Source organism: Chionomys nivalis, chromosome 22 (assembly GCF_950005125.1).
Source record: "Chionomys nivalis chromosome 22, mChiNiv1.1, whole genome shotgun sequence".
Lineage (NCBI taxonomy): Eukaryota > Metazoa > Chordata > Mammalia > Rodentia > Cricetidae > Chionomys > Chionomys nivalis.
In genome coordinates this window covers 1383047-1407424 of record NC_080107.1, presented here as the reverse complement: position 1 = coordinate 1407424, position 24378 = coordinate 1383047, and the positions used below count along the sequence as shown (strand labels likewise).

At 39.8% G+C, this 24378-nt stretch overlaps 1 protein-coding gene across 1 annotated transcript in view; it reads right to left on the bottom strand.

Moving 5' to 3' along the window:
- Nucleotides 1–24378, bottom strand: part of Calcrl (calcitonin receptor like receptor) — a 78822-nt gene that overhangs the window by 40537 nt on the left and 13907 nt on the right. Inside the window, exon 2 of the mRNA XM_057755275.1 lies at nucleotides 1242–1332. The gene's annotated coding sequence lies outside the window, so the exon portion shown is untranslated. The remainder of the gene's footprint in view (nucleotides 1–1241; nucleotides 1333–24378) is intronic.

The window sequence follows — 24378 nt, the reverse complement described above, 5'->3', positions numbered from 1 at the left end:
ATCCTAAATAGTAATACAAGTAGTGAGGACATTATTGCTTAAAGTGTAACAGAGTTTAGTGAAATATATTCTAGTTTAATTTGATTTACAAATAAGAAAACATTTTGTATAAGTTTTTTGTGTGATTAGAAAGTATCTTTCTTCTTGCCTTTACTAAAATTTGAACAAAATTATTTAACTACAAACAGAATCAGCTTTATATAATTATCTTTTATATTTTATTATATATACATCATTATCTGTAATTTCCTGACTTCAAATTAAGTAAGGAAATTATTCCCAGGCCAATTCCTTGATAATTAACACTCAAACAACATAAAAATGAAGTTTCAAGCCAAGAGGTTCACTCGGGACGCAGAGGCAGGTGGATCTCTATGAGTTCCAGGACAGCCAGGACTGTTACACAGAGAAACTCTATTAGAAGGAGGAGGGGGGGAAGGAGGGAAGAGAAGAAGGAGAAAGAGAGAGAGAGAAATATCAATTCTTAATTCTTCACTGTAGAAAATTGTGATTAAATTTATGTTAATACTAATTATCAAAGGACAGGTTTTGAATCAGTAGGAAGGCAATCCTCCAGGCACACCTGTGAAGAATTATCCAAATTAAGTCAGCCTCTGAGGACTAAAGCACAAGTAGGGACTGACGTAGGTACTCTGCATGTATGTCACAAGTTTGTGGATTGGTCCTCTGATGGGAAACCTAACAGTGGGAATAGGGCCTTCCTGACTCATATACAGGCTTTGGGGACCCTACTCCTCATACTGGGTCTCCTTGCCCAGCCTTAATACATAAGGAGGTGCTTACTGCAACTTGATGTGCCCTGTTCTGTTGATACTCATGGGAGACCTGCCCTTTCCTAACTGGAAATGAAGGAGTGGATTGGGGGTAAAAAACAGGGGGCGGGGCGGGGGGGGGATGGAGGAAGGACTGGGAAGAGAGGAGGAAGGGGAAACTGCAGCCTGGATGTAAAATAAATAATTGTTTTAAGTTAGCCTCTGGGTATGGCTGTGAGGAACTACTGGATGGGTTAATAACTGTGGGGAGCAGAATTCTGTGGCCTGGGATCATGAGCTAAATACAAAAAGACAAGCAGGCCAAACTGTATGATTCTCACGCCTTAAAATACAGGGCACTAGATTGTAAATACGAACCCAGGTTTCTGCAGTCTAGTAATTAAGGCGCTGCTATTTCAGTTGTTAGTGGCGTTTCACCCGGGGAAAACCTTATTTCCAAATACTCACATGCACGGTCGTCTCCAGACTCTAATCACATTTTCTCCTGGCCCACACTCGACATTGTCTTCAATAACTTCTTAATTACAAGGGTCATGACCTAAAATATGGATTGATTTAAAATAATGTAATGATGCTAACAAGACAAAACTATTTCCATAACAAACTGAAATTTTCTAAGTAATACCTCTACTAAAATTACATATTCTTAAGCTATTCTAATTTTTAATGAACTACAGAAATGATACTGGGAAGGAGAGTCTTTATCCTGATACTTAGATTCTTTGTTTATGTTTGAGTTACCATAAGACAACTTAGTCCCTGAATGTAATTTTCAATATAAACAATAGATTATATAATAAGAACACAGTTGGCCTAGAAATGTGCATATTTACTGCAAGCAAATATATGACCACCACAGATATGCCATGCAAGGCTTTCCTCCACCACATAAGCACAAAACATTAATAAATGAATACAAAACACTAAATCAAAGGCTACAAAACTAAATGCATCATTAGTTGGCTTAAGGTTTTGCCTCTAATGAGCTAACTTTTTATGATTGGCTACCCTTCATAAATATATTTCCTCATGATTTTTTCAATTAATCCTCTGATATCTCTACTTTGTCTTTTAGTATAGAGTCAGATTGTAGCAAATTTGTTTGGAAGGCTTACCAATTTTATCTCTACTTGTGTACATTCGAGCACACAAGGTCACATCAACACAAGTATCGATCATCTATGTTCTGGCCTCACGTGTCTACAGTTACACATTATTTACACTTGAATTTGAATTGATTATCTGCAATATCAGAAACGTTGAAAATAAATTCTAGTTAAACACAGAATAATAATGTTTCATATTTGTTTATATTTTATTTTCAAACATGAGTTTTCATTTGTCTAGGATAGTTGGAACATTGAATAATCCAACTGAATTTTCGATTTATAAAAATTCAAAATGCAACTAGGTTTGCAATAAGTCCTCTGATATAAAGTTTGACCTTTTAAAATTATATCTTATTGCAGTGTGTTATTCCTTTAAATTTTCTATTTCCTTTTATTTGCTAGTATGGTTTGTATAAACAGAAGCCACGTCTGAGTGATGAGCGCACTTTCCTGAGTGGAAGCTCATAACTATTTACTGAATACATAAGCAGATGAACTGGTAAAATGCTTTAGAATGTCAACATTGGCATCACGAAATTGGATCATAAATAGTGATTCTTATTTTTTATTTTAGAAGGTTTTTGAATGTGAATCTATACTAGTGGTTCTCAACCTATGGGCCACAACCCCTTTAAGGTCATATATCAGATACTTACATTACAATTGGTAACACTACCAAAATTACAATTATGAAGTAGCAATAAAATAATTGTATAGTGGGGAGGGGGAGTCAAGAAATAGCAGACAGAAAGACTGTACAAGTCAGAAGAGGTGGATGACTACAGGAAAGAGGGCAGTTAGCCACACAAACCCACAGTGATGGGACAGCAGGGACAAGCCCTACACAAGCTCCAGCTAACAAAATCCCAGAATGGAGTCAAGATGTTGAGTGGGAAGCCCTACCTCTATCTCTGCAGCTGTTGGCAATTGACACGCCTTCTTTAAAGGTGTGACCTTGTTAGGTTGACCTCACTCCAAGAGTTGGCCTCACACCAGAGTATTTGAGAAATACCAATTGAACTCAATAGGTAGGTAGGGAGAGAGAGAGAGAGAGAGAGAAGGGATCAGGAAGAGGAGGAGGGAGACAGAGAGAATGAAGTTGAATGGGGAGAGAGATAGGGATGGATCTGAAAAGAGATGGAAGAAGAGAGCTGAATGTGATCAAAATACACTGTGTTAATCAAAAATAAATAACATTATTGCCTCCCCCGCCAAAAAAAAAAAAAAAAAAGCTTGCTGCGCTTGCAGGAGACTGTGAGCTGCATGATGTGGGTACTGGAAATCAAAGCAACGCACGGGCAGTGCACAATCACCTGCTACTCCAGTTCCTGGGTATCTAAGGCCCTCTCGTCTCTTCAGGCATCTGAATGCATGTGCCAAACATACACTCATACAGACATACATACATGCAAATAAATAGAAGATAAGTAAATAAACCATTTTAAAGACCTACAACCCTAACATCTTAAAACCAATCTCCTGACACTGTTTCTGCTCTATTTGTTTTTAATGTCTTAGGAATATTTTCCTTGGGTCTCCAATTACTAATAGTCTAAGAGTTTAAGTTTGACTCTGACAATGAAAATGAATCATTTGGCTGAATAATAGTGAGCTTGTAGGAACAAAAGCTCTAGCAAAATTTTTGTATATAGTGGCATCATAAAAAAAATAATATTCTAAGTTTTTTTTAAAAAAGATGGCTACATGAAGCCTTCTAATCTGACTTCAAGGAGGGTTGGAAGAGCCTTCACTAACATTGTGTAGGATACACGCCAAAGGAGCTCAGCCGCTCTGTGCTGACTTGCTTATCTAATGAGTATTCCGGCTGGATGTCTGAATAACTATTAAGAGAGATTCCTTTGTGATCGCGTTTGGGATTTCATTTTATACTTTGGAGTATTTACTCATGGGGATAATTTCCCCATTGTGGGCATAATTAGCCGTTTTCCGGTCATTTTGGTCACACTCTTTTTATTTGAAAAGGCAAGTGGCCAATATCAGCCCAATTAGTAAAAGGTGGGAGGGAACCATTTAAAAAAAAAATGCAGCACACTCTCTACATCTAATGTGGAAAGAATTAGTTGAAGACGTGACTCAACACTGATGAGGCTAACGAACCCTCTGATTTAGGCTGGATGAGCCATGGAGATAGAGTCTGGATCCTCCCTTCTGGAAGGGTTGTCAGAAGAGCACATCTTCAAACTGTAGCTGAAGGACAGGCAGGGCACCATATCTGGGTATTCTCCTATGCGTCCTTTAACCAGAGCCAAGCAGGGACAGTCAGCAAAGCATGCCATGCTGTCGAGAAGTCAATGACGTGATCAGAGCCTTTCACTCCGGCCATATTTAACGTCATCGTGTGTGACCACACACTTTTGACTTTAAGTTTTGGTTTGGTTTGGTTTGTAAATGCGTTGAGGAAAGTTGTGAGGGAAAGTTCACTAATTTTAGACTAAGCAAGCTTCACTCTTCACCCTGTGGTTGAAATAGCACGAAATACCTACAAAATGGCACAAAGTATGTCTTCCTGTCACAGGATCTAGATACTTAAGGATCTTTTACTTTACCAAAGTAAAGGTAAATATTTTCTACAAAAAAAAAAGATTTAAGAATTTATCATCCCCTGCTAGTAATTCATAGCTAACACTTTAATTTTTAACAATCTTTTTTTATTTTGAATACCAATCTCAGTTCCCTCTCCCTTCCCTCCTCCTGCTCCCCTCATCTCCCCTCCACCCTCAGAGAGGGTGAGCCCTCCCATGGAGAGTGAACAAAGTCTGACACCACCACTTGAGGCAAAACCAAGGCCCTCCCCACTGTAGCTAGGCGGAGCGAGGGAATGGGCTCCAAAGAGCCTGTTCATTCACTAGGAACAAATACTGGATCCCACAAACTGCCCAAGCCACACAACTGTCACCCACATTCAGAGGGCATAGTTCGGTTCCACACAGGTTCCCCAGCTGTCAGTCTGGTATCAGTGAGTTCCCACTAGCTTGGGTCACATAGCTAACACTTAAATTCAGTGGATCTAAAGAGTGATGGCCCAGTCCTAGATAAAGAACAATCAATGACGAGAGAGACAGAGACAGAGACAAAGAGAGAGACAGAGAAAGAGTCAATCGCTTTCCTCCAAGAATGAGCCCTCTGCTGGATTATCTAGTCTTATTTGGTCCCAAGAGTTCAGTCTTAAAAACATGTACAGACAAGCAACACTAAATGGGATCAGTAATGTGGGGGGAAGGGGATGCATTTATCAAAAATAAAGAAGAGGTCATAAATTTGAGGGGTGGTCATAGGGAAGTGTTGGTGAGAAATGAGAGGCTGGAAACGGTGTCAATATGACACTTACATATGAAATTCTCAAAAAATTAAAAATGCATGACAAAATTTCCTTCCGGAAATCAGAAGGATTCATTCAAAGAGAAAAAAGCACACTGTTGAAGAGACTAATTTATATTAGAAGTCTATACAGCAAAGCACTCTAAGCAAGTGAGCTGGGTAAACTATCATGTGAGCAAACAAGATAGGATTGGAAACAGACAAGACTTCGGGTAGAAGGTTTATGCCTCTCTCGACCCCAGGGTTCACATCAATGCTAGTTTTCAATGTGGTCATTTTTGGAAATGGAGCATTTGGAGGTGGTAAGTTTAGATGGAATAGAGTCTCACCAAGGGATTGGCTTACACAAAGAGGAAAAGGAGGGGGGTGCACTGTGTGTACATGTATGTGTGTACACGTGCACATTTGGAACTTTGTGTGCCATCAATGACATCATATGAGAATAAGCAGAGAGGGAATCTTTATTAATAACCCAGACACGGAGCTAGGTTTCAGTTTCACGACTGTTAGAATTCAACCCAAGTTGATTGGTTTCAACAGCTCACTGTGACCAAGACACAGAAAAACATATTTAAATGTCTGTGATATTAGAAGTATAGGTCATCCCCAGAATTGGATATTGGGTTTTGGGATAGGAATCAATGACTGATTCAGGGACAATTGAGAGAAGTGTTGGTTTGGGGGATGGGGGATCCTGAGCCCAGCTCAGACATTTTATGACTCCAGGAGCCTTGACTTTATGACTGTAGAGATCTGCAAAAGAAAGCCTTGAAATGGGCACCCCCCCCCCATCCCAATCATGTCCTAGACATTTGGTCTGGAATGAGCTGTCTTCAGTATGAAGGAACAAAACTATATACTATGATAATGTGTGTGCAAATTAGTTTTGATCACTTTTGTAAACATTAGTGTCTAAGGTGGTAGTGGCGCATGCCTTTAATCCCAGCACTTGGGAGGCAGAGGCAGGCGGATCTCTAAGTTCAAGGCCAGCCTGGTCTACAGAGCGAATACCAGAATAGGCTCCAAAGCTACAGAGAGAAACCCTATCTTGAAAAACCAAGCTCCCAAAACAAGCAAACATTAGTGTCGAATGAATTTCAAGTCAGCAAGGATGTGTATAAGCAGAGGATAAAGAGCCCAGCTTTCTAGGGATGAAGACCTAGAAACACAAAGGCAAGGATGCAGGAGTGAGCCAGACCATGTGATGGAGACACAGGGGACGGTGAGGAACTTGAGCGGCTCAGGGGAATTCACCAGTGGACTCCTGGATGTGACGGTCAGGCATGGGCGGGCAGGGTTTCCCTGGGAGCAGCTGTAATCTCGCACATCCCAAACACTGCTTAATTTAATTATCAACTCTTGGGACTATGTCTGAGTTGTGATTTAAAAATAGACTTTCCAGTGTAAAAGAAGTCTGCAGGAAGGGGCTCCTTGCTGAATTAAGCTGGGCTTAAGTGTGAGCCGCCGCCGAAGGACAACGCGTTCCCTGTGAAAAAGATGGCAAACCCATTCCAGCGGCTCTAACCTTTACGCGCTGCTATTATCAACCCAATTGTATGTTTTTTCCTGTTACACAAACATGTTCCCAAAAGACTTTTAAAATAGCTTTCTTTCCTGCTAAATCGTTGTGCCAAGCACTTTTTCTGACTCTCAACTCTAAGTGGACCAGGATGTGTTAAAGGGGGGAAAAAAAAAGCCCTGTCACGCTTGACAGGTTTTAATAGACCTTAACAACAGAGAAATGTTTCCTAATCTCGCAGCCCCCCCGCCCCGCCCCCGCCCTGGGACTCTTCCCATGGTGCGTTCTAACCAAAATAAAAACTGTTGCGAAGAAATGGGCGCACCTTCCCGACGGTCACACTTTCAGACAAGCCACCTGGGGGAAAGTCTGCACACCCAGGCAGAGTTCTACAAGAGGAAAAAAAAATCAAAACAGAAAATAAAACTTGCTTGTAAACATTTAAGCATTTAAACATTTCATATCCTAAAGAAAAAGGATGCCCCTCTTTATAAACTCAGTACCTTGAGACTGAGTGGGCACTCAGGTAAAGAGCGGTCTGGAAAACACGTCTTCGCTAAATCTATTGGTTTTGAGGTGCGGGGTGCTTCTGGATATACCTGATAAGGCTCTCCTTCACTTTGCCCTTTGTAAATGTCTCTTGTTGTTTCTGAACAGCGAGTAAACAGCCAGGATATACTGAATCTGACTCGGCTGTTTTGAAATGACCCTGCTGCCTCGGTTGACACATTTCTCTGACTGCAATGCAGCCCATGTCACCAGCTACGTGTTTGTCTTCCTCGCACACGGTTTCCTTGAAAGGAGTCTGTCTGAGCTACAAAACAATGGCAATCTCAAAAGGAAATAGAAGAAAAAGAGCAAAAGATAAACGCTATCTAACCGATGTTTTAGTGGTGCCCGCGGCTGGAAAACTCGATGAGGTGTTTGGGGGCAGGAGCCAAAATGATTATCCAAACGGCATGGCAATTTGGCATTTAAAAAAAAAAAAAAAAAAAAAAAAAAAAAAAAAAACACTTAAAAATAACACTAGAAGTTTCGGGGGTGGGCACCCTAGAAATGAGTCGCAGGGCGGCCGAGGATACTGATTGCCTGTAAAAGGCCTAAGCATCCTGGACACCCGCAGCCGCCAGGCCTGAGCCTTCCTCCAGGCCTCTGCAGTTGTAAGATGGGAATAGCACGTGCTTGCTAAGGCCCATGTGGGATCACAGGTGCTACTCTCCCCAATCACCAGCTGAGCACACTGCCCGGGAAACACTGCCTGCGCAGTGGTGGCCTCTCCCCAGAGCTGAAACATCGCGTCTGGGATCACTCTGTAACTGGTCACAGTTACAAAACTTGTAATGTTGAGTCAAATTATATATGAATATTTAACAGTGCCAACTCTCCCAGCTTTTTGTAAAGTAAACGCTGTGGGCCCCCGATGCTAGTGAGATTTAAGGCATTCAAGAATGAATGAGGAAGAGAATTGTGTCTCCGTCATTTGCTTCTAATCAAATGACTTCGCCGTGTGTGCATAACCCAGTTGCTTCTGACTTTGCCACGTGTTTGTCCTCTTCTTTAAGAGCAGTAATGAATAACAATGCCATGTGTCTGTCTGTCTCTGTCTCTCTTTCTACCTGAGGATAGCATTATAAGGAGAGGGCGTCTTCCACGCTTTGCCACAGGAGTCCCTGAGTCTGCACTATCAACTCTTATTTTGTTAGTTTCATCCGTTCCAGTGAACCGGGGGTGTCAGGTGGTGGTCTGCAAACAATGGGGGGTTCTTAGTTCCAGACAGACTGGCGGAAAGAGACGCAAGGCGGACGCAAGGTTCAAGGGGGGCTGCAACACTTACGTGTAAAAGAATGTCCTTTGAGGTTGAGAACTTGGGAATAACTTGGCATTTTGTTTTTTATGTTCTTACTTGTACTATTTTAAGGTCTACATGTACACGGGAACACGTGTGTGTGTGCGTAGCATGTGGTGCGTGTGTGAATGTGTGTGTGCATGCTTTCATCATTTTACATATTCTGATGCTCTATGTGCTCCTAGAAATTAGTGCCGTTGAGTGGCTGTGAAGCAGAGAGCATTTAATCACCTCGTTTGTGTCTCGTCAAAACTTATCACAGACTCCACTAAGGTTCAGGGCCGAGGGCACCTGATGAGAGTAAAAACCATCCCTTCATCTGTCCTTTTAAATGGCTTTTTAAGTCCCAGAATGTTTCAGATACTTTTTTGTTCTATAATATACAGTGTATGTTTGATTAATCTATAAAAATTATATGTAGGAAAACATAATAAAACAATAATCAATTCATGTTTCAAACAAATTATCTGTGGGAAAGTCCCGTCAAGAAAAATCTTGGAGGGTTCTGATTCTGGAAGATGTAAGGAACCACCAAGGAGAAGGAAAAAGCAGAATTCTGGAACACAAAGAAGCGCTGGGAACCTAAGCTTTATTCACAGTTAATTTATCGGTTTTCAATCTACTGTTTTCAAATCTGTAAATATTGCTGTGCTACCATTGGAACTGGAAAAACTATTTGAAAAAACTATTTGAAAAGGGATGCACTTTGCTGACTTTTATGGTGTATTTGCTGGGTGTTTTACACATACACATAACTTACTAAAATGTTTCACGTTGTTAAGTTTTAAAATTAAAAAAAGAAAATCAATAAACTTGCTGAAGAAATTATTTTCTCATGACTTTGAAGAACATAAAAACTTAATAGACATATAAATCATGGAAACATGTTTGTTTTCTGAGAGACAGAAAGGGGGTGGTTCCAAATGGGAAGGGAGGTAGGGAAGAACTAGAAGGAGTAGAGGAAAAACCATATATTATGCAAGAAAAAAATCTATTTTCAATACAAAGAAAAATAAAAAATAAATAAATCATGGCTATCAAATGGGAAGGGGACGAAAATTTTAATGAGTGATCTCTATTAATTCACCTGTAGTGCACATTCAGATTTTAGTAGTACATTTTCACTATCACTTGTACTGATATCGACCTTCATATTATAGTAGAAAATACAATTTTAAAATAAAAAATAGAAAATTAATCATTGGGCACCAAGTAAGGACTGAGATCTGAAATAAAGTCTAGTATAAATATGTGGGGCTTTGACAATACAGCTGTAGTTAGCATAAACACATAAAAGTTAGCAAAAAAGTTGTGAGTAAAAAAATTAAAACAAACATTAAATTGCATATGAAGAAACCCAGGTTCTAATTTTAATCAAACCCAGGGATTACAGTGGAGACAGAATGGCTTCTAGAACAGAACTGTGGATCTAAGACTTTTTGAGCAGGGTACAAATGATTTCCTAAAGATCCTATCTTTGTGTGCTGTCTTAGCTTCTGTTACAGGACAATAACATCGTATGTATAGACAACAGAATAGTCAAGGTGTGGAGACAACCGTACAGTCGGTGTGTGTAGACAACTGTGTAGTCGGTGTGTGTAGACAACTGTGTAGTCGGTGTGTGTAGACAACTGTGTAGTCGGTGTGTGTGTGTAGAGTTTATGTATATGCATATACATTAAATATTAAAGTTCAAACTGAAAACAGAGAACATTTTTTAATCGTTATTTACATTGGAGTTTATAGGAGACAAAAATTACAATTTAATATATAATATCCTCTGCTTGTAGATAGATAGATAGATAGATAGATAGATACATACATACATACATACATACATACATAACTGATTTTTTTATTTTGTTTTATAGCTACCACTAATTTTATCTTCCCAGTGCCTTAATAAATGCTTTGAAAAAGACTGACATTATATTTTAAGATTACTTAGAGCACTCTTAAGTGTATCAAAACTACAACAGAAAGGGAAAGAGAGAAAGAGAGAGAACATTACCCTAAATCCCCACTGAAGACAATACTTTCACCACGGTAATAAACATGGACAGTGAATATACCTCGAGCTACAATCCTCTTCTGTACAGTTTCTACAACAGATTTCGTTTTAACTCTTGGAATAATCTAGGTTTTTTATTATGTTATTGACATGCATATATAAATTTTTGCCATTTAGAAAGCAACCAGTAACCTTTTAGTAAAAGAAAAGAAGTAATGTAATCACCACACAGTTGAAGGAGGTAATTACATCCCTGTAATAGCTGAAGACTCCAAAGACCAAGGAAAATAACACAGCAGTTTTTCTCTTATCGTTTTTATCCCATTTTCTCTTCTCTAGTCCAGATAGTGATTAAAGCCGTTTTGTGGAAGTATTGAATGTATCTGTTATAAAGAAGTGGCAATCTCGTTTACAGGATTTATAAGTAAATGACTCAGAGCACAGAAAAGGCCAGCAACTCTTCCTGCTCAAAGGTGCAAAGTCTTTTCTCTTCCTCACAGGGATTTCTTTCTCCTCAGACTGTCACCAGGCTCTGAGTGGTTTCATGAAGAGATATTTTACATGTGAATGCCTTAAACTGACCCTGTTTGTCAAATAATGATGGGCAATTGCCTTGATCTCCCTGGGAAAGTGTTTCCAAAACAAGTACTCTTCCTCCCTCCTTTGAGCCAGCTTCCAAGGCTTGCTTGTTTTGACTTGGGAAATAACCTTGGTGGGAAGTAAAGTTGTCTCTCTGGGCCAACGAAGGAGATGCTGGGATCTAGCATCTGTGACGAAATACATATTTTTTTGTGACATTTTCCTTCACAAGTGCTAAGAAGCTTAAGTAACTTTAAGCAAAAGAGATTTGGCAGCAATATTTGACTTTAAAGTCACACAATTTGAGTGATTGTCAGCACACTGCAGACAGCAGCACAGCAATGTTCCAGGGTAGAATGCACACGCTATCGCATGAGGCTCTATATTCCGCTGACGTTCGGTTATATTCACGCAACAAGTACCAGTGGGCACCTGAGAGAGGGCTGGGTATGAGTAAAGAGATGAGATGAAACTTCTTATAAGTTATTCTGCGGAGACAGGAGTTAAACATTTGCACACATTTAAAGTCGCAGATGAAGATAAGTCCTACGAAGGAAGGAGATGACCTCATACAGTGGCTCGAGGGATGATTTCCCGGAGGAAGTGGTATTTCACTAGACATCTGTAGTTGAAGGGCAGTTGAACAACACAAAAGCAAATAGCTTCTATCAGAAGGGGGATGGGGACAGCAGGCAAAGGAGAGGACCTGTGAGATGGCCTGGAAGGCAGGTAGAGCCCTAAAGAACACACTGAGCTCAGGTTTCGGTAACTTGCCAAAGACTCTGGTCTGTGTTCGGCAACACCTGCAGATATCTGTTTCCAGTAAGGAGAAACAGTTGGGTTTAGGCAGCGGAGCCCTGTGTGAGGGAAGGAAACAAGAATGAAGAAGCCTTCAGATGGGGTGGCTTTTGAAAAGGAGAAGCTTAGTGGTAGGTGTGGGAAGACCTGTGGAGTGCAGTTTTATTTTTAGATAAAGCTGACATCAACACTTTACAGCAATAACAAGGATGTATTTGGATGAGTGAGTTTGACCAGACAAAAGACATTTCGATTTCTCCGAAGACTGGAGGAAAGGGGATGCCAAGCAGCACTGGGAAGGATGAGCTGACCAGCTTTTAAAACTAGGACAGAGCCGGGCAGGATAGCAGTTCTGGGGAGCTTTGGTGTACAGAAAGAAGCAATCACGTCGCATCTGCTCCCTCCTTTTGTAACAATGGTCATTGAAAAAGAAGAGAAGGAGCTGATGGGATTCATGGAAAGCGCAGAGGTGTTGGAAGACTTGGAGACATGGGATAAAGGTTTGACTAAACCAAGAAGGGTCCTTGCAGAGGCAAATACCAAGTTTTAGCTAAGATTGTAAAGTTTCCTGACTGAGGGAAGAACAATATTACAATTCTTGTGATTTAAAGTGACTGTTATGTGAAACAGCTGACTAATGAAGAAATCCAGAAAACTTGTCAGTAAAAAAATATTAACTGTGGGTAGGGGTGGGGTGGGGGGAAGGGGAGGGGGGGAGAGAGAAGGGAGAAGGGGAGGATTGGGGAGAGCCTGGGGAAATGAGATGGTTGAGATGAAGAAAGGGTGGATATGGGAGCAGGGAAGAAGATATCTTAACTAAGGGAGCCATTTTAGGGTTCAAAAGAGTCTTGACTCTAGAGGGGATGCCAGGTGTCCAAGGGGATTTTCCCAACTAGGTCCGTGAGCAGCAGAGAAGAGGGAGCCTGAACTGGCCCTATCCTATAGCCACACTGATGAATATCTTGCATATCACCATAGAATCTTCATCCGGCGATGGATGGAGATAGAGACAGAGACCCACATTGGAGCACTGGACTGAGCTCCCAAGGCCCAGATGAAGAGCAGAAGGAGGGAGAACATGAGAAAGGAAGTCAGGACTGTGAGGGGTGTGTCCACCCACGGAGATGGTGGAACTGATCTAATGGGAGGTCACCAAGGCCAGCTGGACTGGGACTGAACAAGCATGTGATCAAACCAGACTCTCTGAACTTGGCTGACAAGGAGGGCTGACTGAGAAGCCAAGGACAATGACACTGGGTTTTGATCCTACTGCATGTACTGGCTTTGTGGGAGCCTAGTCTGTTTGGATGCTCACCTTCCTAGACCTGGATGGAGGGGACCTTGGACTTCCCACAGGGCAGGGCACCCTGATTTCTCTTAGGACTGGAGAGGAAGGGGAAGGGAAAAGGGAGGAGGGGAGGAGGTGGAAATTTTTAATAAATAAATAAATTTTTAAAATTTTAATGAATAGATAAATAAATAAAAATAAAGACATATTCAAGAAAAAAATATTAATTGACTTCAGTAAGCAACTATAACTATACAGCTTTGCCATGCTCAAAGCATGATTGGAAAATTTCCTTCTTCATGGGCCCCAGTGGCCCAGACACATGCGTAACATGATATGCTGGACAAAGGGGTGATTAATATTCAGGTAATATACCTAGCTTTTTATATGGGTGCTGGGGATTAGAACTCGGGTCTTTTGCTTGCACAACATCAGTGTTCCTAGCCAGTGAGAGCTATTTCCCCAGACTCCAGCACAGGTACTCTTAATACAACTGAGACAAACTCAGCCACAATAGTTTGGTATTATGTAATATCCATACAAAACTAAATAAAGCATGTATACAAAGGGAAGTGGGTACGATGGTGGAACACAAGCTCGGCATGCAAACAGGATTTCAATCTTAATACTCCCATGTTTACACACGAGAGAGAGAGAGAGAGGAGAGAGAGAGAGAAGGAAGGAAAGAAGGATTGGGTCGGAGAGAGGGGCAGAAGGAGGGTAGGAGAAAGAAGGAAGGAGAAATAAAAACATTGTTATAACTATGAAGTTGACTCTCACTTATGTATATTAGAGGGCAATAAAGGCTCACCTGCCTTTAATCCCAGCATGAGGGAGGCAGTGTAAGGAAAGAGAATAGATTCTAAAGAGGAGAAAGAAAATGAGCAAAGGCAAAAGACAGGAGCAAGGCATGTCGTCTTGATACCATGGTTAGAGTGTTGTGTTTTCAACCTGCAAGGCAGCTGCAGTGCTTATCTGGCCGCTGCTCTGTGGTGGTTGTTATTCTTTTCCTGTTAGTCTGACTGCACTTGCCCATTCTTAAATAGGAGGGAAGCAAGAGGATACTATTAGACGCTAGTAATATTTAAATCATTCTTAATAATGTAGTAAGAATATAAGAGTGGATTTGGAACACTCCGGATAATATAAATTACCGTACCATCAGCAGTTCTTGTTAACGGCCTCATCTTTCAGTGCTCCTTTCACTCAGGCTCTAGGTTTGTGTATTGATGGTGACAGAGAAAACTGTGGTTTGTGTTTGAGTAGCTATGCAATACCAGCGGGGGTAATTGAGAACTGCTTTGCCAACACCTCGACCTAACGGAAGTTGGAGCTAGATATTTGCCAAGGCTGGAAATTTGCACCAAATGCAATATAGATAATGCCTGAAGTTGCATTATGTTGATTAATCATATAAACTCAGGTACATATCTTTGTAACTTGGAAAAGCTATTTAGCTCTTCTGAACTCAAGGTTTACATAAATAAAACGTGAATAATGATGCAATCTCTACAGCACTGACATGATCACAAAATGAAGGATCTAGCAACGAATCTGCACTCAGTGAATGCTAGCTATTACCGCAATGAAAATTTAATACTGGATATAATTAGTTGCTCCAATCCAGCAGGAAGGATGGGAAGTGTTATATCTAAATTGAGAAAATATTGTTACAAGGGTTCATTTATATGATTTATATGTAAATTTCGCTCTAATCTATCTTTTTATCACCAACTAAGAAACAGTAGTCCCTTCTAACATTTTTAACTTTTTCAGTGTTCTAAGTCCATGATGGACTCTTGCATGGTCCTGTTCCATCCATCTCAGGTTGCTAACGACCCCTTTGTCCAGCATATCCTGCTCCATCCATCTCGGGATGCTGACCACCCCTTTGTCCCGTATATCATTCTCCATCCAGCTCGGGATGCTGATCACCTTTTTGTCCCGTATATCATGCTAATTATGTGCCTGGACCTCTGGGGCCCATTAAAGAAGGAAATTTTCCCACCATGCTTTGAGTATGGAAAAGCTGTGTAATTAATTATAGTTCCTTACCAAAGTCAATTAATATATTTTTACTCACAAAGTTTCCTGAATTTATCAATATTAGTCAACTGCTTTACATAATAGTAACTTTAAATTACAAGAATTACAAATACAAACACATTTTAAGCCTACTGCTAATTTCTTTATGTAAAGCACAACCAATTTGAAATCCATTCTGAATTGAAAAAGTCCGTAATTGTCAGCAACCTACCTTATAAGAGAGAGAGAAAACTATCTTTTTATCAATATAAATTACCCTAGGTCAAAGCACATGTATGAAACAGGCAAAAGATGCCCTCTGCCTGCAGTCAACAAGGCAATCTCTTCCCTTCATAGTTTTGTCCCCGTCCATTCAGTAACTGAACCTCCTAGAAAACATGAATTGCCAAGTGTTCACTTATTGTACTGACTAACTGGTTGATTTGGCCATAGACAGAAAATGATGCTGTTGAGATATTCTTTGGTTGGTGCCGCAAACCGCAGGCCTGGGGCAATGGATGACGTTGAGAAAGTCCTACAGGCGGCACATGAAGAAGAGGCTCTGATGCATTGCATCACCTGAGTGTGAACTCATTAACTGATGGAATGTGGGGTGCGGGAGAGGAAGAGTTCCCCCCTCACCAACGCAAATGCTGGGACATTGACTAAGGGCCTAATCTCACATGTATGTCATTGAACTTTTCACACAAAAGGGGGTTTCAGCGGTACCCTAGAGAACCGTAGGCATGCCCAAAGTCAATTCTTAAAAGTGTGCTCCTGGGTCAGCAAATGTAACAGTGGACTATGAGGACCAAACAAAATAAAATAAAAACAACAGCAGCAGCAGAATACCTTGAAAATGTTGAGAAACAGAAGGGAAACAAATCTTTCTGGATAAACTGCTTAAAAGATACAGATCTGAGTGCACAGAGACAGCTTGCATGTTATGTCAGCATCTAGCGGTGTTTATGGCAGGCTTTCGGCACCTTTGACATTATTTCATTCAAACACAAAGGGATTTTAAAGTGTTTTTTAATAAGATATTGGGTGAAAACATTTGAATGGCTGATATGTCAAGAAAATATAATGTCATCGACTAGTGCCCATACTGTGACCATGCCCTAGATACATGTCATTTTTTATCTTTTAATTAGTGTCTCTCTGGTCCTGCCCCCATGATATCACCTCCCACTTGTTAGAACAGTGATGATGAAATCCATGAAAGAAGACAAATAAGGGTAGCATGGAGAAAAAGGAACACCTTCCCTTTGTGGATGGAAATATAACCGACATGGACGTTATGGAAAATGGGATTCCTCTAAAACAATAAGAATAGAACTGAGACCCAGCTATAACACTTCTGCACATATCTTAGGAACATGAAGACTGCAACACTGTCTATAACCAAGATATGGAACCCAATTAAGCATCTTCATCTGGTGAGTGGCTGAGGAAATGTAAAAGTCAATTTTGGGGGGAAAAAAACTGATGAACTCAGATGACATTATACTGAGAGAAATAAGCCAGGTCCAGAATGAGAAACACCACATGGCCTCAGTCTGTGGACCTTAACATAGTTGATCTTACACACCTGGACAGTACATTGCGGTCCCCAAAGATTTTATGGAGATGATGGAGTTGGTGATTGCGGAGATATTGGTCAAAGTGCACAAAGTCAGTTACAGACGAAGAGTAAGCTTGAAAGATGCACTGCTTATACAGCATGGTGATCGTAGTTAACGGCAATATAAGGGGATTCTTGAGAAATGCCAGAAGTGTTCCCACCAAAAAAATAAACAAAATGGTAACTATGTAAAGGGATTCATGTGCTAACTGACTGGATCTAGCTGTCCGATGTCATGCATATGTGCCTCAAGATATCACATTTTACGTGCCAAATGCATACAATTATATGTCAATTTACAAAATAGCAGAGGTATAAAATTTCATAACGGTTAGCTTATAAACAATGGCTATGTGAAGCATTCCCATCATAATCATTTCTGATTACAAATGTCTACAGATTTTGAATGACGTAGAGCTGCTAGACCACATAAAAGGCAGAGAGTGTCTCCCATTTTCTAATACTGTTACGGTTTTACTAGGGATAAACCTAAGGCTCCATGTGCACTGGGTGAGTCTTCCCACAGAACTCCATTTCCAGTTCTTCCTCCTTCTTCATTCTGAGATGGAGTCACAATAAGTCACATGGGCCTTAAGCCTGCAAGTCTCCTGCCTCATCCTCCCAAGTAGAGCAGCTAAGGTTATAGGCCTGGACCACCAGACCTGACTCTACATTTTTCATTTGTGTAGTATCTTAGTAATAAACTCAGTTAAATATATGAGAGTCTAATTCTTCTTGATTAAATCTAGTTAGCACTGTTATAATGGCATATGAAAGAGAGGCCATCAGAACTAAAGTGTTGGAGTGTGAAGAGGAGCTACGAGTGTGGATGAAAGGTCGGATACATCGTAAATGAAAGCCACTGTTCTTTAGGGCTGGTGTAACTTTTTGATTCTGATGTTTCTAGCAGGCCAAGTTTCCCAATGTACCGTCCATAGGGTGATAACTCATCAGCTACTTGGGGTTAAGAGCTAGCTATTATTCTCCAAGAAATCTAAAAGAACATTTTGAAATGTATCAATTTTCTATTGAATTCCATTTATGCATTGAAAAAGACCTGCTATTGGCCATAAGTCTCCATATGAAGAGATTATGATCTGTCCTTCAGTCTGCTAACTTGACAAATTCTGATCTATCTAAACATATCTTGAGTAAAGATGATATGTATTCTTTTTCTTAAATGAGACCCATTTGGGGACTAGGAGATGGCTCAGGTAGACATGTGCAGTGCATGTCTTCAAAGCAGGATAACCCGAATTTGATCCCCAGAGCCTATATGAGAAAGATAGGCCTGGAATGCCAGGGAAGGAGGTTCACTGACAGCTAAGCATCACCCCTGGGAGGTAACTTCAGGCTAATGAAAGATCCTGTGTCTCATAAAGCAAGATGGAGCCTCTTAAGGAACAGCATTCAGGTGGGCAGTGGTGGCGCAAGCCTTTAATTCCAGCACTCAGGAGGCAGATGGGGGAGGATCTCTGTGAGTTCGAGACCAGGCTGCCCTACAGAGCAAGTTCCAGGATAAGCTCCAAAGCTACACAGAAACTCAGTCTCTAAAAAACAAAAACAGATACAAAGAGGAAAAAGGGGAAGGAGGTAGAAGAGCAGATGATAATAATAGAATAGAATATAAAAACGCTCTGATTGCAAAGAAATGGATCTTTCCAAACAACCTTTAGGAATGCAAACCAGGAGCAAGAGTTTGGCAGTTCCATCCACAGACTGATGGGACCATAACTTTACTTTTCTTTACATCCGAGGTCTGTTTTTCACTGACAGGAAGGTTTTAGATCCAGCACATAAAAAGCTGCAAATATTTGCACTTGGTTTTCCTTTGTGAGATATCTATAGTAGTCTGAGAAAGTAAAGAGCATTGACCACAGCAGGAACTTCCTGTAAAGCCATAGTCAAGCGCTCTGCCCCCTTTATAAATACACCCTTTGTTTCTTCAGAGGTTCTAGACATTTCTCCAATGTTTAAAGTAGAGGCTTGTTCATTTGAATAGAAACACAGAGTGTCAATGTGTCTTTACTGACCGGGAGAAATAAAAGCAATATTTCTAAAGGTATGAGTAGAACTTTACACAGTAATGCAACATGCCAGAGGCACCTACAACTGAGGAGAGAGAGTAGGTAAAAATGAGATCATCTTTGAACACTCAAAGATGGCTCTACTGAGTAAACTGACTAAAATCAAAGAAAAGCTGAAAGACATGTAGCTCTGATAGTGCTCCATGAACTGTAGACAGGCAGATGTGCATCCCTTGTATAGCCTGTTTCTAGCATGTGCGAGGTCCTCAGTTTAACACCCAGTGTGAACATAAACAAGTAAATAGAGCTAAATTATATTTTATTGTGTTCACTCTGGTACAGCAATTTTAAAAGAAAATGTTTCATCAAAATTAATATAATTGGTAGGAGATATCTAACCTGCTTTGATAGAAAAATTAATTAAGATAGAAAATAAAACAATAATAAAATATTTATTATGAACCAATATTTATATTCATATGTCAGACCAAGATTGATTAGAAATGCTATTTAGCTTCAAAATAACATCAAGTACAGTGAAATTAACAAATAATTCTAGTCTTCAAGTAAAAAAAATATCAAATGGAACCTAGAATCCAAACAACTTGGATTACTTAGCTTAGCAATAATTATTGAGCTGAATCTTTAGTCAAGGTAGTCAGGATTAAAATGACCTGGTGCGTGAAATGACATCTATCGTTCAGTTCAAGCTGCATAAAGATTTAAATGTGAGCTGTGCATAGGAGCTACTTAGAAACCTAGTAGAACGTTGGTGTCTTTACCACTGTGGAGACAGAAGGATTTAAGCAAGCTGACAAAACATTAGTGATGAGTTCGGTCCTTCTCAGAGAGCCGTCAGTCAGAGACCTTGCCCTTCCTTCTCTCCGACCTGTCATTCAAGTTTTAGAGTGTATCCAGTCACTGTAAAAATTAACCATTTCAAAGGCCTGAAGTTAGGAAACCTGAACCTTGACATTTAGTCTTCTTATTAGTTAGAACCATACACATAAGGTGGGGGTTTCACCTCCTCTCTGGGTCGAAGTATTCTAATCAGATACTCCAGACTCTCAGAGCTGGAGTAGACCTGAGAACCTTACAGCAGAAACTGCTCACTTACAGACTTAAAACACAGGAGCCAGGAGGAGTTAGAGAATTGTGCTATGGTCTGTAACAGTGACTCTGAGCTGAGCACAGACATCGTCTCTCCTTGGCTCAACTCTAGGCCAAACTAAACCACTATTGATTCAAACAGATGTAATGGAGGGCTATTGCTACTTCTAGGTACATGTTTCGTCTCTATGGGAAAGACTTTGTGAATCTATTTCTTGCCAGAATTTAAATGGATTTTTACTTTAAATTTAATTATAAGAAATAAAAATAACTACAAAGGCATAATTAGTCTCACACAAAGACACACACACACACAGAGAGAGAGAGAGAGAGAGAGAGAGAGAGAGAGAGAGAGAGAGAGAGAGAGTCTGATCCACACTCAACAAGTCTTATGAGATGAAGCAACTAAAGAGATAGTTTAAATCTGACCCTTCTATTGCAGCTCTTCCAAACTACTAAGTACACACTACAACTTGCACATTGGAATGATATTCTAAAATATTATATAATCCTCTTCAGTATCAAATTAGATGGATGCACACATTGACAAGCCAAAGCCAGTTCTTTGCTATTAAAAATATTCCTCTTTATAGATTCTTCCCTCCCTGTCTATATGAAGCGAGGAGGAGTGGTGTAAGACATGATCTGGCAGAGCCTCACTTGGAACATGCCAGGAAGAAGAGGCAGCTCTCACATACACGTAGGCATTTGGAGCAGTGAAGCCTCCCCGCGAGGAGCCGTGAGTCACCCGAAACGAAGTGTGCAGAGGAAGCTGACACATAAAAGGACGGAACAATGACGGGTTCCCGAAGTCAGGCACTAGGACAAAGAGCTGTTACTGATAGTCTATTTTGGGGTCTGATGGCGTAACTTTGGGGACTCTTTTTAAAAACCCACAGCTTAAAAGCAGACAAAAGGAACCTTCTCACGAAGCTTGGAGTTCAAGAGAATGCAGCTTAGGACAGTTTATTTTCCTTAGCGTTACTGTACCTTAGCAGGAAAATCATTATTCAATTATTAAAACTCTTTCGACTCAAACATAAGTTACCATAAGAAATCTAATGAGATACTGTGGGGAGGGGCTATCACACGTATCAACCGACGCACAATTGTTTCACGTGTCACAGCACTATAACAACGGAACACGTCTGTCCTTTTAGAAGCACCAAGGCTCCTGCTGTTCTTTGACAGAGTAACATTCACACTCTTTCCTAGCGGTCCCTAAAAATAACATCTGGAATCATGCAAAATATAGAAACAACCATTCCACTATCTTCTTGTTCTTTTATTTATAAGTGAGGTACCCTCTGCTTTCTAACTGTAAGAAACGTTTATCCCATCCAGTGACAGGCATATAATGTAACAGTGATTGTGGGTTAAGAAAACAGAGAAGATGGTTAGTGCAAATGAATAACAACCTGGCCATATCATGACAGCTAAACCCATCTCTAGAGTAATATTATATACATTTATATGCATGGCTTACCTCATTAAATCACTAGAATAAACTACATGATGGGACACCTTCAAAATTACCTTACTATCCCTACCCATCTGGCCAAAAGAAACACAATTGTAGGGTTAATTCTACTCCTCCATGTCTTGAGAAAATAATTTTGAATTGATATATATGCATAATCATAATTCTACCTCTATTAGTAACTTACTGGGTTGCCACTGAAGGTTTCTTTTTATTTAAAGGTTAGCTACACACTATTCTGTGAAGTTTCTGTTCCTATAATTAATGCATTATTAATAGTCTTGACTTTATTGGCAATCCAAAATGTTACTTTAAATATCTTGTCGAAATATATGCAATACCTGAGTGTTAGACCATCCAAAGTTTTGAGAGTTAGTAGCACAAGATGTTACCGTATCATCGTAGGGCCCTGGATGGCAAAAAAACTTCCTGTGAATTTGGCAGCAGTCTGAGGACATGGTGGGATTTTACAGAACTTAGAAAATAGAAAAGCATAGACTCATGTGTGTCTCTGCTAAAATTACAATTTTAAATGGTGTGTTCGAAAGGGAAGTTTGGAGGAGATGTGTCTGTCCGTCACATTCAGGTTACCATTAAGCTAGCCTGGAAGTAAAAAGATGAGCTTTGCTTTGTAGCATGGCAACATAACTTTATAACGGGGTTGTTGAGGGACAAAGCATGAAGGCAGAGCTTCCTAATGCATGGGATCTCAGCACTAGAAGGAGGTGGAGTCTGTGTAAGTGTAGCTTTGCTCTGTAACCTGAGGATACCACAGTTCCTGGCCTTCTGGAGCTAATAAGGCCAAAGCTTACCGATAATTAGACATGTAAGAGAGACAGAGAAATACACAGCTGACAAAGGAAAGCTGAGGAGGAGACTGAGACAGCCATGAGAGGTCTCTAAGGAGCTGCTACGGAAGCAGTGACTTTGTAAGGGGGAGGGGAGGCTGCTGTGACCGCCTTAGGGAAAGGGCGGTCCGGGAATGAGTTGGCTGGTTCCAGGGATGGGTGGAGAGTTAGTGCTGCCAGAGTGGAAATAGAAAAAGCAAGGGGGAGTCATAGACCTGGTCAAGGAAGAACCCAGAGACTTCTCAGGTCAAAAGGAAGTTGAACTCTTTTTACACAGAGTCCTAGTGATCTACTACTACCGAATAAACCAAATCTTTCCGGGTTGAGTGAACGCTGAAAGGAAGAAGAAGTCATAATAGAGTCATCATTGCTTTGCATTCACACCCTATTAACATGGACTGAACTTCAAAGATGTCAGATTTGGCCACTGTGATCTGAGAAACTTTGGCTGATTTTGTCCTCATGGTCTATTAATTGACTGTTATGCCTTAATGGTCATTTAAGTCATTATTAAGGATTTCTACGAAGTCAAGACAAAGGCTTATGTGAGCATTCAAACACATTTTCATATTTTTAAAAGACTATTAAAAGCAATAAAGTATTTTGTGAACCAAACATTTTAATTACCTCATAATATTACTCTACAATTAAAAAACATTGTTTCCATAATTTCTATATTTAATTGTAATGTAATATTGCTATTATTAGGATTTGGTTATATTAAATAGATTTATTTAGATGTGAACCAAAGCTGCCTAAGCCTAGAAATGGGATTTTTCTAAAAATGCTTTTGAAAAAAATAAAATCTCTTCAGCCTCAGACTTTATTGGCACCCATACGGAATTCCGCAGGTTCAAAGTTGAAGTTTATTTTGAGTATTTTCCCAACTTGTTAGAAAATACCACTAGAAATAGAAACAGCTGAGGGACATCAGTATTCTTAGTATAATTCAAAAGTTTTCATTTTTTTTATCCCAGTCAAAGAGAACATGGGAGACTATTTTAAGCCCTTGGGTAATTAGGTCGTGAAACCAACTAACCGGCTATCATTAAATATGGAGTTAATTTTGGTTGATAAAAACCTTGCATATATTAACAAAATTGTAGTGTATGAGTTGCCATGTACTTTCATTGTCTAAGACAGACATTAAAACATAATAGTATCAAATAATGTGGTAAAAGTAGATGAATATCCAATAAGAAGCATAAAAATTACACAAACCTCATGGAAATATAAAATATCTAGGCAGAAATGAAAGAAACAACTACTTTTGTTCAGTAGCAGAATGTCTAAATTGACTGGGCAATGTCATTTAAATGAACTGAATCTTGAGAACATTGAAAAGAAATTGAGCATGTGCACATAAGCAAAGAAACGTTCTTCATGAAATGTTGCCAAAGAGAAATAAACCCACACCTAACTATATTAAGTGGAAATGAAAGCCATGAAGAAATAAATAAGATGAATTCAATCGATGGTTATAAAGACAATTATGTAGTTGGTCAAAGTATGACTTGTGTGAAAGACACAAACTCCAGTGCCTTCTATAATGTCTTAACATTATATTAATATTACAGTGGGGAAAGGGACACATCATATTCAGATGATTTGTGAGCTCCATAACCTACTTTCAATATTTAATAGAATTTAAATGTATAGAAAGAGAGGATAGATGATATAAAGGCTAATGATTGACAAATGATACACAGATAGTAGAAAGAAGATTGATGGGTGAAAGACAGAAAGTCTGGCAGATAGATAGATAGATAGATAGATAGATAGATAGATAGATAGATAGACAGACGGATGGATAGACAGATGATCCACAAAAAGTGAATTAGTCACAGTTTCTCCAAATCAATTACTTCAATTACCTAATTTGAACCAAATGTTTGAAAGGGAAACTTTTATTCTTTTTACATGCAAATTCACCGTGATTCATGACCAGCAAGATGTAAATCAAAACTACAATGTGATACTG